We start from the raw sequence: 13,750 nt of genomic DNA, 5'->3' as shown, positions 1-13,750 counted from the left end.
TTTGCACAGCAGTTACAATTAATTGGTTTCGATTTCCATAGCTCTTGATTTCCATCGAATGTATATGGTTTGCGTTTATGGTAATGCTGAACAGTCATCACTGAGATCTGGAAGTGCGTCCTGTAAGGGATTCGATCCCTGTGTTGTCTTTTAAAAGCACTGTCATAAACTTTGTTTTCATTTCACAATCCATTTATGATCTCTGTATATTTTGATATTGTATAAATATTAGTGAATACTGGGTGTTTACTGAACAAGGGTTTTATGTGTAATGTCTTTGTAAGGAGATTGAGATCATTGTTGCAGTGATACATAGTGTTTAGTTTCAGTGTGTGATTTGGCAAATGCATTTAATGATAGCATTGTAATTAGATATATTAGCAGAGTGACCTGAGTGTTTGGATGATAGGTGACATACCCCAGTCTTCCGTAAAGAAGCCCCGTGACCTACATCATAACCACTTAGCCAACAATCCTTTATGTCTATATACTTTAGACGCATGCCTCTAAGCTTACGCATCCTGGTCGATAATTAATATAGTCTAGTCTAGTACCCTAGCTAGAACACTACAGGTGGATGTAGGTGTATGTGTCTGTGCCTCTTCCTGAAACTGTCTTAAAACTGTCTGAACCACGAGGTTGTTGCCTTTGCTACGGTTGCGCCAGTGGTTGTCTAGATGAGGAGTTGATGCTTCCTTTGCTGCGGTTGCGCCGGTGGAGCGTGTGGATATGGGTTCTTTGGCAGAAATATGAATGGAGGTGATGTAGCTGCTGTCGCTCAGTTATACAGAAATGGAACCGGATGCGGTGCCTGCTACAAGGTAACCATCATCATCAAAACTATTTCACAACTGGCTACTACAAATTCTACTATAATTATCCACCTTCATCACCTGATTTTTCAATCTTAAGTTTATGGATGAATTTCAATTTTAGTGTGACAAATTCATATTGATGAAAATTATATGTAAGATGTACCAATAAAGATCTGTGCAGAAGCGAAGGAGTGAAAATTGTTGTGACAGATTATGGGCAAGGCGACCGAACTGATTTCATCATGAGCCTTCATGGGTATTCGAAGCTTGGCCGCCCAGACAAAGTTAGCCAACTCATATTGTTGGACATCGAGTATAAACGGTACATAGAATTGGAATTAGTAGATTAATAACGTATATAAACACACACAGACACACAGTTGAATATTTCAACCAATTTGATGACTTGATTTCAGGATACCTTGCCAATATGAGGGCTACAATCTCATGTTTAAGATCGATAGCAGTAGCAACTTTGACACTCAAAGGACAACAAAGTGCAGAGTGTACCTGCCTACCTAGAAATGAACGCTGAGAGGATGAGGAGCTGATGTTTCCTTTGCTGCGGTTGACCTGGTGGTTGTCTACAAATAGGTATTATGTATTGGCAAGTTACATCAGGTATTATGTATTAGCAAGTTACATCTGAGGTATTTATGGAGTAATAACAACTTACCCCTTTTCATATATGCCCCAGGATGCAGACTTGGAGCAAGAGAAACAGTCGGTAGTCGGTGGGCGGCTCTTCTGGAACGAACGCTGAGAGGATAAACTCGGAACAAGCATACTCCAGAAGGCACATACTCCAAAAGGCACAGAAACGAGAAATTCAGGGTGGTAAGAAGTAGACTCTGTCTGATACCTTCCCTCGATCTATCTTCAGGATGAGCTAACTTGAAATTTTGGCACTTTTTGAAATTTTGGCCACCTACCGCACTATCTCTGATCCGTATGTCACCACGGTCCCATGGCGTTGCAATGATAGTTCTGAAGAGTCGTATTTTATAAGCTTTGGCGAAAGGAACCGCGGACTCCGGAACACATTCGGTAGGCTGTGTCCCTTCGACACTCTGTTCAGCAGCCTTTTCTGGATTACCAGCCGACTCAGAACCAACTTCTGATCTTTCTAGTTCCTGCCTAACAGAATCGGTGACTCCTTATATGTAGGATAGATCTCTGTGTCTAACGACTTTGCCCCATGGGCCCTGCACTAGTAGGAATCAGACTAGGAAGAAGAACCAACAACAGCTTTTCTTTACACATGGGTAGGCTGGAGAAAGCCCCTATCTGTAAATCCAAGCCATCTTTCTTCCTTATCATCCGGGAACTCCACGAAGACGAGACTCATAGCAGCAGGAGTTGATCTTTACACAGCGGTAGTAGCTACCCTTAGACCGGAAGACGTCACTCCAGCGGGAACTGCAAAAGAATAGCATGCACTCGAACAACAGGGATCAATTCATTCAGCAGACCAAGAAGATGAATGAAGAAGATTTGCAATCACATCTGCTCAAGGAACTGTTCTTCTTGAACTCGGTAAAGCAGTTGATGCTTACTTGATTGCTGGTGATTATTACTTTCTTGCAGTTGAGTATGACTTGATTGCGGGTATTGGCCTCAACCTACTAAACAAACAAAGGATTCGTGCTCGCTAGCATTTGATCTTAATTCAACTCCTATGCCTCCAGATCCTATCCTGCTTACCGGAATGCGGACTCAAGGGATTCGAGCGCAATAACACGTAATTGCGGTTACTCTGGCCTAGTGGGAAATGCATGCACTGCTACTGACACGTGAAATGCATGCAAACTCCTACTAACAAGTGCTTTTCTTAAGGTTGAGTTTAAATATATTATTCGATCTGTTTGGGTTCCACTTGGTTTTTTTTTAACTTTATTAACACACTCCTCGACATACATGAAATCTTTGATACTTTACATATATTTGCCACTATGCAAAGTCTTGTAGAGTATATTAAAAAAGAATGTCAATAAAGAACGGGTTGTGTTTATACTTCCTATTTACTGCCTTTTTGATATGCCTTTACTCTGAGCCAGAAAACAATATTGATTCTTATTACTTACGAGTATCCACAGCCATCACCCATCCAAGATGAACGAAAGAGAGATAACATCATTTTTTATTTATTGTGATGCATCACAGAGCCAAGCCAGCCCAACACGTGCTTTATTACGTTTCATTACGTTTATAAAACTACGCATCTGGACAACACACCTGCCCAGGGAGGGTCCCTTACCGACAGACTAGATACCTGCCTACTGGTGGGGAAAGTGCGTGTTCACCGATCTGTCAAGCCTAGGCACTTATTCTACTGGCTGGACTTTAGACCTGCCATGTCTGACTGGCTGCTGGCTTATAATGGACGGTTGCCTGGGCTGGGCTGCCTTGTTTATTATAAGTGTATGGCTGGCCGGTTTACAATGGTTGGTGGATTGCCTCGCTGTCTGGCTGATGAGGAATGTAGAGCTGCTGGCTGGCTGAAAACAATTGTTGACCCTCGGAGTTTCTATTTTTGCACTATAGTATCGGAGTAATAAGCGGTTTGGGGGCACTTTTGCTCCGACAAATGACAATGCAATGCACTGTTCGATTAAGAATTTCGGTGTTCATTGAACATTTGAAGAATGAAAAATGCACATTTGAACCATGAAGCATGATTCAGATTATCGATTTTTAGAAATAAATTGAGGGAACAGAGCTCGAAAATTTAGTCATTTTGCTAAAGTTTGTGAAGACTTGATTTTCTTGTGTTGTGCTTTGTAACAGGTACTTGCCTCTCCCACATGGAGTGCTAGAGATCATTGCAGCAATGGCGTTTTTTGCAGAGTATCTCCTGTTTAACTTTCATTCTACAAGCCATGCTGGTCTTGAAGGCCGCAACCAGGTGGCATTACATTTACATTGCAGGGTATTTGGTTTTATCAGGTTGCATTTACTTTGTATGGCCCTATGTTGGTTGCAGCCTTGTTCTGTTTCTAGTTTTTTGTTGACTTTGCAGGGGAAGTGCTAATCTGGCTTTCGCTGATTGCCTTTGTCGTTTATTATATGGTTGAGTTGTCTGATACTTAGGGCTCTCCCAACAAAAAGCAGGGACTAACTGCGATGCAGCCTCCCTTGTTGGATTTGAATTCCATTTCATCATAGGGTGGAGGAGTGGTAAACCCTAATAATAGTAAGAAAAATACATCACGACAAATAGCGTAAAGTAGGAAATATACATCACCACAAATATCCTAAAGTTGTATTATTATTGCTAGAAATTTTTTTAACTACATTTTGATTTTAGAAAATTAAATATATTTATACGTAAATTCATATTATCACCAGACAATCACCATAATACATTAACATTAAAAATCCACGAAACCAGACTATTGAGTCAATACATCTGTTCCGTTTGATTCTGTTTGCTCCCCATCAAATTTTAAGTTTCCGATGAGCAATCTTCTATGCCACAGTATGTTTGTATAACTGTCGAGAGCAGACCGATAACCCCAAACGGCAAGGTTACAAACTTCCCTGGACGAAGCAGAGGCCCAAAGTTTAGTGAGTATGTTTTTTCAAGTCCAATTTAATAAAGGGAATAAATGTATTTTTAAGCTAGAATTTTATGATACAATATATAATGAGATTGAAATTTTAAGGTTAGTTTCGTTGTTATTGATGGTAGTTTTAAAGTTAGTTGAGTTGGTGAAAGGTTTTAGGTTTTTAAATTTTTGTTTAATTAATAAAATATATTTTTGAATGTTTAATTAGATTGTGTTGTTTTATTTTTTTTTGGTTATTTTCTGAAGCATTTTTAGATTAAATTGTTTTTTATTAAAAATAATAAAATGTCTCCGAGATTTAATTAAAATATATATATATATATATATATTTTTATAAATGTAAAGAAAGTTGTGATTAAATTTATTAAATTATTTTTATAAATAAATATTTATGAAATATTTTTAAATTATGTATTAATTTCTAATCTTAACATTATTTTATTAATTAATTTTCATCTATTAAATTATGAATCAAACATACAAAACATAAACGTATCATGCAACTTCCTCACTATTTTTACCTGTCACAAGAGCAATCACACCAATGGAAATAGAGGAGTCGTATCAGTGAAAAAAATCATAAAAAATTATAAATTTTAATATTATTTTCAACTATTATTATTAATAATAATAAATAATATACCAAATTTTTTGAATTGTGTTGATTCACTCTTATTTACAATACCCACATTCCACAAGAGAACGGGATTATAGAGAAAAAAGTAAAACTCTGGTGGAGTGTGGAGTCTGCACACATTCCACAAAAGAACGGGGTTACAGGGAGAAAAAGTAAAACTCTGGTGGAGTGTGGAGTGTGCACAACATGTTGAAACGTAAGAACCTATCTAATGGCTTTTTAGCAAAAAATATTAATACTGCAATCTATTTAAAGAATAGAAGTCCAACTAAGAGTCTTGATCTCAAGACTCCATTCGAGGCTTTATATGGTTTTAGGCTTGCGTTCAGTAATTTAAGAGTATTTGGTTCAAAATATTTTGCACATATTCCTAAGGAGGATAGGAAGAAATTGGATGCTCAAAAGATTTTGCAGATATTCCTAAGGAGCATAGGAAGAAATTGGATGCTAAAGCCATAAAATGCATATTTTTAGGGTACTGTTTTGAGTTCAAAGCATATAAATTGTTTAATCCATCTACTAAGGTATTTGCGAGTAGAGATGTTATCTTCCATGAAGAGGTTGATGAAGGGAAGAGACAAAAGCTATGAGGAGTGGCACATGCCTTTATTGATTGATGATAGCAATGATGAAGACAATATAACCATATGCAGTAGCAACAACAAAAGAAGAATATAATGATGCGGGTACAATTAGCAATCTAAGTACATTTAGGGGTGAGCAAGACAAATTTGAGGCAAGTCGGCTACCAAGGAGATTAGGTAGGCAGACTCGCTTACGAGCAAGGTATAAATACTATGTTCTTATAACTGGTATATTAAATTTCGTTGAGCCCATGAATTATAATAAAAAAAATCAATATGATGAATGGAGGTCAACTATCAAAGAAGAATATGAGTCAATAATTAGAAACAAAACCTGATATTTAGTTGAACTCTAAAGAGTACTCATAGAAAGAAGGGATTGATTATGGGGAGACTTTTTCTCCTGTAGCTAAGTTAAATGCTATTAGAATGTTAATAGCTTTACCTACAAAGTATCATTGGAGTCTACACTAGCTAGATGTGAATTATGCTTTTCTAAATGAGAATTGTAAGAAGAGGTATATTTAACACAACCTTAAGGGTTTATTAAACAGGGGTAGGCACATTTTATCTATAAGTTAAAGAAGGCATTGTATGGATTGAAACAGACATCTAGATCTTGGTATGAAAAAATAGACTCTTTCTTCTTGCAACATGGTTATAAGAGAAGTAAAAATGCCCCAAATATGTATACCGTATTTAATTCAAAGGGGAAGATTGTGTTGATTTCTTTATATGTTGATGATCTAATTGTTACCGGAAATGAAAATGAGTTGATTAAAGAAATAAAAGAGCAAATGTCACGGGTTTTTGAAATGAAGGACCTTGGAAAATTACATTATTGTTTGGGTCTTGAAGTTTGGAGGGATTTTGGCTAGACTTTTCCCACCCAAGGAAAGTATGTGAGGGGATTATTCAAAAAATTTAGAATGGATTAGTGTAAAGCTACCTCAGTACCTATACAACATAATGTTAAACTTTAGAATGATGATGGTTCTAAAGAGATGGATGCTACACTGTACAGACAACTAGTTGGAAGTTTGATTTATTTGACTACAACTAGACCTAACTTAGCATTTTCAGTTAGCGTGTTGAGTCATTTTATGTCAGAACCTCTTGAGAATCATTAGGTGGCACGCAAAGGTGTCTTAAGGTATCTTCAAGGAGCCATCAATTTTGGCATTAAATATATTGATTATTTTGATGTCAAACTGACAGGATATTCAGATTTAGACTGGGCTGGAAATCTAGATGATAGAGATCCATAACAGGTTATGGTTTCAATATTGGGTCCGGAGTCATTTGTTGGAGAAATAAGAAGTAGAGTATTGTATCCTTATCTTCAGCAGAAGTAGAGTATCAAGTTGTATGTGCATCCACTTGTGAAGCAATTTGGCTTATCAGACTTCTTCATGATGTTGGAGAAGAACAAAAAGATGCTATAGTGATTAAATGCAACAACGAAAGTTCAATCAAGCTAGCAAATAACAATGTGTTTCATAAAAACACAAAACATATTGATACTCAGTTTCACTTTGTTAGAGAAAAGGTTCAGTCTAAAGAATTTTTTATTGAATATTGTAACACCTGTGATAATGGAGCAGATATCTTCACCAAGCCCCTTGGGAAAATTAAATTTGAACTTTTTAGGGAGATGTTAGGTGTGCAAGTGAAGCCTTTCTCCATTAAGGGGGAGAGTTAAAAATAATGGAGAACTTGTGTGTGTGTGTCCTAGATTAAGATTAGTTTCTATTTTCTAGGAGATAGTTAGTTTCCAATAAGGGGGAGAGTTAAAAATAATGTAGAGATTATGTGTGTGTGTCCACATTAGGATTAGTTTCTATTTTCTAGAAGGTAGTTTTGATCTCCCTAAATTGATGTACACCTATATATTTTGATTTTAACAATTAATGAACGGTGCGGTACTGCTTGTTATTAAAAAGTTTAAGGTTATTTAATTCTCTCAACACCTTAGTGAAAAAAAATAAAAATAATGAGATTGTTATCCCATTTTAATAAAATGCATTTTTGAATGCATAAATATATTTGATATTTGTTACTAAAAAGTTACAGGGTCTTTAATTCTCTCAACACCTTAGTGAAAAAAAAAATATATAATGCTTATTATTCCATTTTAATAAAATGCATTTTTAAATGCATAAATATATTTGACATTTTAAATAACGGTGATGCACTTGAACTTTGCATATGACATAACTTTGAAGCACCATATTAAGCACTAAGCCAATGATTAGGTTGATACCTGATTAGGTTGATACCTCTTTATCTTGTGGGTTGGATATCACTTTATTTGTAGCCAACTAACCAGATGAAAAGCCATTAAACCAATCAGTTGCTTAGTGCATAGTAATTAATAATTTCCCATATTCAATCTTTTATCCTTTTAAATATTTATGTGGAAAAATAAAGAGAAAATGGCTATTTCCTCTCGATTAAATTGTTTTTATTATAAATATGAAGAATACCTTCCAGATTCGATAAAAAAATATTTTTTCTAAATATAAAAATAATTGTAATTAAATTTATTAAATTGTTTTTTATAAATAAATATTTGTGAAGCAATTTTATGAAACAACAGTTTTTTTTTTCTTAATTAATTCTTTTCTATCCGATCTCAAACCAATCATACAAAATATATCAGGAAGCCTCACTATCTTGACCGGTGACAAGGGCAATCACACAACGGCAATAGAGGAGTCGTATTAGTTTTTATCTATCAAAATGAACATGCCTACGCCAACACAGATGTCTGCCATCATTCTCAAAGATCCTCAACTTTGTTTTAAAATCCATTATACATCGCATGGTTTCCCATAAAATCTTCCGAACACCACAAGTGGTAGTCTAACTCTTATAACTGAGTATTATAAAAAACATATTTTTCGCTTAAATTTATCTGGAATTTCGCTAGAATTTTTTGAAGTCATCAGTTTCATATAAACTTTGGGGTAGTCTAACTCTTATAACTGAGTATTATAAAAAACATATTTTTCGCTTAAATTTATCGAATTTCGCTAGAATTTTTTAAAGTCATCAGTTTCATATAAACTTTGAGCAAGTGAATACTTAAAAAAAACATTTCAAACACCAAAATTCTCACCCAAAAAATATAAACAAATTCTCACCAAAATTTGTTTTTGAGTTTGACACTTATTCAAACTTCATATCACATTTTACTTTAACACTTATTCAAACTTCATATCACATTTTTTTCTAATTAATCAAATTAATTAAAAGAGATAAATGTTAACCAATGATTTGTGTATACTATTATGAATATTTTACAATATTCCATATAGATTATATATCTCACATCCACCTAATAATTATTGATAATTAAATTTTCCGCCAATGGGTAGCTTCAGTGGGGATGGCTGTGGAATGTGTTGGCTCCCCGTTAATGGCAGCGTAGAAGGATAATCCAATGCTCCCCGCGTGTTTCGTGGCATACGCTTAAATCTAGCGATGTGTCTGTTTACTAACACCTGGGGGTTTTGGTGTAACGACAATTCTATCTCCAACAAGTGGTATCAGAGCCAAAGGTCTCGAGTTTGGAACACACCGGGCTAGCTTGGGGGCGGAGATTGTTGGCTCCCCGTTAATGGCAGTGAAGAAGGATAATCCAATGCTCCTCATGTGTTTCGTGGCATGTGCTTAAATCTAGCAATGTGTTTTCTAGCGATGTGTCTATTTACTAACACTTGTGGGTTTTAGTGTAACGACAATCGTGTCTTCAACAGAATGCAGTTTAGAAGGATAATCCAGTGCTCCCCATGTGTTTCGTGGCATGTGCTAAAATCTAGCAATGTGTCTATTTACTAACACTTGTGGGTTTTAGTGTAACGGCAATTGTGTCTCCAATAGAATGCAGTCTAGAAGGATAATCCAATGCTCCCCATGTGTTTTGTGGCATGTGCTTAAATCTAGCGATGTGTCTATTTACTAACACTTGCGGGTTTTAGTGTAATGGAAATTGTGTTTCCAACAAAATGCAGTCTCACCTAACCAGAGATCTGGATAATCTATCTATTTACTAACACTTGCGGGTTTTAGTGTAACGGCAATTTGTGTCTCCAATAAAATGCAGTCTCACCTAACCAGAGATCTAGATAATCCAATGCTCCCTGTGTGTTTTGTGGCATGTGCTTAAATCTAGTGATGTGTCTATTTACTAACACTTGCGGGTTTTGGTGTGACCGCAATCGTGTCTCCAATAGAATGAAGTCTCACCTAACCAAAGATCTTGGGTTCGAATCTTGTGTTACCCTCCCCGAGTAGTGGGATGAATAATAGACATATAAACTCGAAAATCAGAGAGTTCTACCAAGCTTACAACTTTTTATTTATTGATAATTAAATTAAAATAAAGTCTTATATGTCTATCCACATATATATATAAACAAACTTATCAATTTTTTTAAATAATTTTATTTATATAATAAAAATAATTTAAAAGAAAAACATAATAATAATAATAATATATATATATAATAAAAAAACAAACAAACAATTTACGTTAGCCATAACCAGTTACCCTCCCCAAATGTAGACTTTCCACATCACCTTAGAAATCACTCCTATCGCAGTAATCTCATGTGCTGTAAGCAACACTTGGCCATTGTTTTAAAATATATTTCTTTTGAAACTGCTGTATTGGAGAAAACTATTTTGAGCATGTTTAATGTCTCAAATAAAAATTAAAATCTTGTAACGTTTCTATAATTTAGATTTATTTGGCAGAAATTTAATGCTAAGTTATAAACCATTATTGTAATCTTTAATCACTTGCTTCTTCGGGAGGGACAATATATGAAAACATTTTGATAAAGTCAAACGCAAGAAATGAGTATAAAATTATGAATTATCATAAATTTCCCTATCAAACTGTGCTCAATGTTGATATAAATCTTGCGATAGCAGGTGCTTTTGTGTATCTAGACTCTAGAGGTTTGGCCTGAAAACAAATTTTCTTTGTTGGAAATTTACTTTTCTCAAACAACAAAATTTTCGTTCATTGCCGACGTTATAACCAGTTCCAGGTGACTTATCCATTGCTGTTAAATTCATCTCATCAAAAAACCGGCTTACAAATCCTGGGATAATACGGTAAAAACTAGTGCATATATTTAAAATTTTACGTGCATTTAGCTTTGAATTGCCATGATACGGTCGAATTAAGTTTAAGAAGTATGAATATACATGTAAGAAGCTGCAACAATGGTTTCCATGTGCAGAAGGCTCCAGCAAGGCTTTCCATGTGGATTGTGAGTAAATTAATTGGAAACTTTCCAGTATTGTTAGTAAATTAATCGATTGTGGGTAGATTAATTGGAAAAATATATTTGGTTAAAAAGTTGTTTAGTTAGATTGTTTAGAACATTTACATGACTCATTTTTATAGAAAAATATAAGGATCTTGTGTAGTTTAATAAGGTGATTTTTTGGTTTTTTTGGAGTTGATTTCGTTTAAAAAGAATGAAAAAGTGAGAAAATTGTATAAGTGGTGAAATTTACATAATTTGAATGTTTTATAATTTTTCTAAAGTTATATTTATTGATTTTAAAAATACAATTTAAATTATATAATATTAAAGATAAAAAAATGCCAAAAAATTATCGCTAATCTAATATAAATGTAAAATCTCCCAAACATAGAATTTACATAAGTTAAATACGTTAAATTTTTTTTGTTTGACATCGTTTCATTTACAATTAAACGAGTTTACATTTGCTATTGGTAATTTCATGTTTATACTTAATTAATATGAGTCATATGGTAGTTAACATAGCCTGTTCTGGAGGTTGCTTTCACATGGGAAATTAATTTGGGTTATCAATTCCAGGATTGTGTGTTTATGACTGATGTACTGTTGTCATTATCTCATCATTCACTTGGTGCCTGGGAATTATACCCCACCATTGATACCATAGTACCTATGCTGGATTATATATATATTTTTCTTTATGTTAAAGCTGGCTACGGCTTCCAACTAACTCTGCTGATGTATAAGGATGGATTTACTCTTGGTACTTATATCTCTGCTTTGCATGTATGTGGCACGAGCAGCCCGCTCTCAGCAGCCCCACTCCTGGGACTTCTCACCACATCAACAGAGGAGATTTGGCTACCTAGATCTACGGTTAGTAATCTATCGTGGTTGATATTATGCAGACCACGTAGTCCTTTTCTAGGTCTGCTATGCTCAATATTGGTGCGGTTGTGAGCAGATGTTTGAGCTGTTCAAAACTCCTTTGACATTCCGCAGTCCATTTAAATATTTTTCCCTTTTTTTGTAGGGAAGTGATAGGGTAAGCAACTCTTGAAAACCCTTCCACAAACCGCCTGTAGTATCCTGCCAGTCCCATGAAAGATCTTATGTCTGCCACATCCTTCGGTATTGGCCACTCCATTATGGTCCTTATCTTTTCGGGATCCACTGCAATGCCCTCTTTGGTGATAATATGTCCCAGGTACTGGATCTGCTCCTTATAGAAATCACATTTGCTATACTTGGCGTACAACTGATGTTCCCGTAGTGTTTGTAACACTAGCCTGAGATGCTCCTCATGTTCTTTGACATTCCGGGAATATATTAGTATATCATCAATAAAAATTAACACAAACTTATCCAAGTACCGATGAAATATGTTATTCATCAAGCACATAAATGTCGCAGGTGCATTGGTCAGCCCGAAAGGTAGTACCACAAACTCATAGTGTCCATAGCGAGTTCGAAAAGCGGTTTTGGCTATGTCCTCCTCCTTAATTCTGATTTGATGGTATCCGGATCGCAAATCGATTTTTGAAAATACCGTTGCCCCTTTCACCTGATCAAAAAGTTCATCAATACGGGGTAGTGGATATTTATTCTTAACTGTCAATTTATTCAGCTGTCGATAGTCCATGCACATACGAAGAGTTCCATCCTTCTTCTTGACGAACAGTACAGGAGCTCCCCAGGGTGATACACTGGGGCGGATGTATTTCTTGTCCAACAGCTCTTGCAGTTGCATCTTTAATTCTGTCAATTCTGGTACGCTCATCCGATATGGTGCTCGGGACACCGGGGCTGCACCAGGTATCAATTCTATGGTAAAGTCCAAGTCTCTTTTAGGTGGCAGCCCTGGTATTTCTTCAGGAAACACATCTGCAAACTCTTGCACCACTGGGATGCTTTCCAAAGTAACAGTTTTATCCTTTGAATTGGCATAACCCACTTGAATAGCATATACTTGACATTTTTTCCTGATGCACTTTGCCAATTGTGAGGCGGTAATTGGCCGAATCTGTACCGGCCTCACAATACCTTGGATCTCTTGTTTTTTCCCCAGTTCATCTTGGTAAGAAATTGTCTTTGTTTTACAATTTATTATGGACCATCGTTTTTCCAGCCAGTCCATCCCTATCAGCACATCATATGATCCGAGAGGAAGTATGTTCAATTCTGCCGTCACAGTCTGACCTGCTATCTTCAGTGGGCAGTTATTGACCTTGGCCAGCACTCGCCTTTTTGCCCCTGTAGCGAGCTGAACTAGCCATGGATTTTTAAACTTAACAGATTGCAATTTACAGTTTTCCACAACCTTGGGACTAACATAACTTAATGTAGCTCCTGGGTCAATTAAAACAGAAACAGTTCGATCAAAAATCTTACCTTCGAACTCCACCATAGTCGGCTGGTATTCAGCTTGATGGTCCTCGAGGGCAGCATTAATTCTTGGTATGGTCCGAGCCACGTCTCCCACTGTAGATGCTTCATAAATCTGTGACACTTGATCATTACCCTTTCGGTGAGGACAGTTCTTAATGTAGTGTGGCCCGCCACAACCCCAGCACTGTACTGGCGGCCTAGCTGCCCCTTCATTATCAACTCTGCCTGGTTGCTCACTAAATCTGGATTCGATGGGTGGCTTTAATCTGAGCTGATTTTTGGGTTGGTTCCTACTGTTTGGCCCCTTGGAAAGTCCCTTACTGAAGCTGCCACGAGCTCCCTTGGCACCCACAGTCATCCTACTACCCTTTCTATCAGTCCATCGCTTTCCAAAATTTTCTCCCTTCTGTTTATTCTGCTGGTAGCAAATCCTAGCTTTCCGTATCGCTTCATCCATTGTTTTCGGGTTGTC

At 36.2% G+C, this 13,750-nt stretch overlaps 1 long non-coding RNA gene across 2 annotated transcripts; it reads left to right on the top strand.

Annotated features, from left to right (window-relative positions):
• Positions 1–677: 677 nt before the first annotated feature.
• Positions 678–3,879, top strand: LOC149170275 (uncharacterized). Of its 2 annotated transcripts, XR_016259479.1 has the most exons (4): positions 1,005–1,137; positions 1,232–1,391; positions 1,513–1,652; positions 3,603–3,879. It is a non-coding gene; the product is annotated as an uncharacterized LOC149170275 (long non-coding RNA). The 2 variants fall into 2 exon arrangements; XR_016259478.1 differs by lacking the exons at positions 1,005–1,137; positions 1,232–1,391; positions 1,513–1,652 and adding an exon at positions 678–821.
• Positions 3,880–13,750: the final 9,871 nt, after the last annotated feature.

Source organism: Pinus tabuliformis, chromosome 4_2 (genome assembly GCF_031772625.1).
Source record: "Pinus tabuliformis cultivar Carrire ecotype Pingquan chromosome 4_2, CPIR1, whole genome shotgun sequence".
Classification (NCBI taxonomy): domain Eukaryota; kingdom Viridiplantae; phylum Streptophyta; class Pinopsida; order Pinales; family Pinaceae; genus Pinus; species Pinus tabuliformis.
This window is presented reverse-complemented; position numbering and strand designations above follow the sequence as displayed.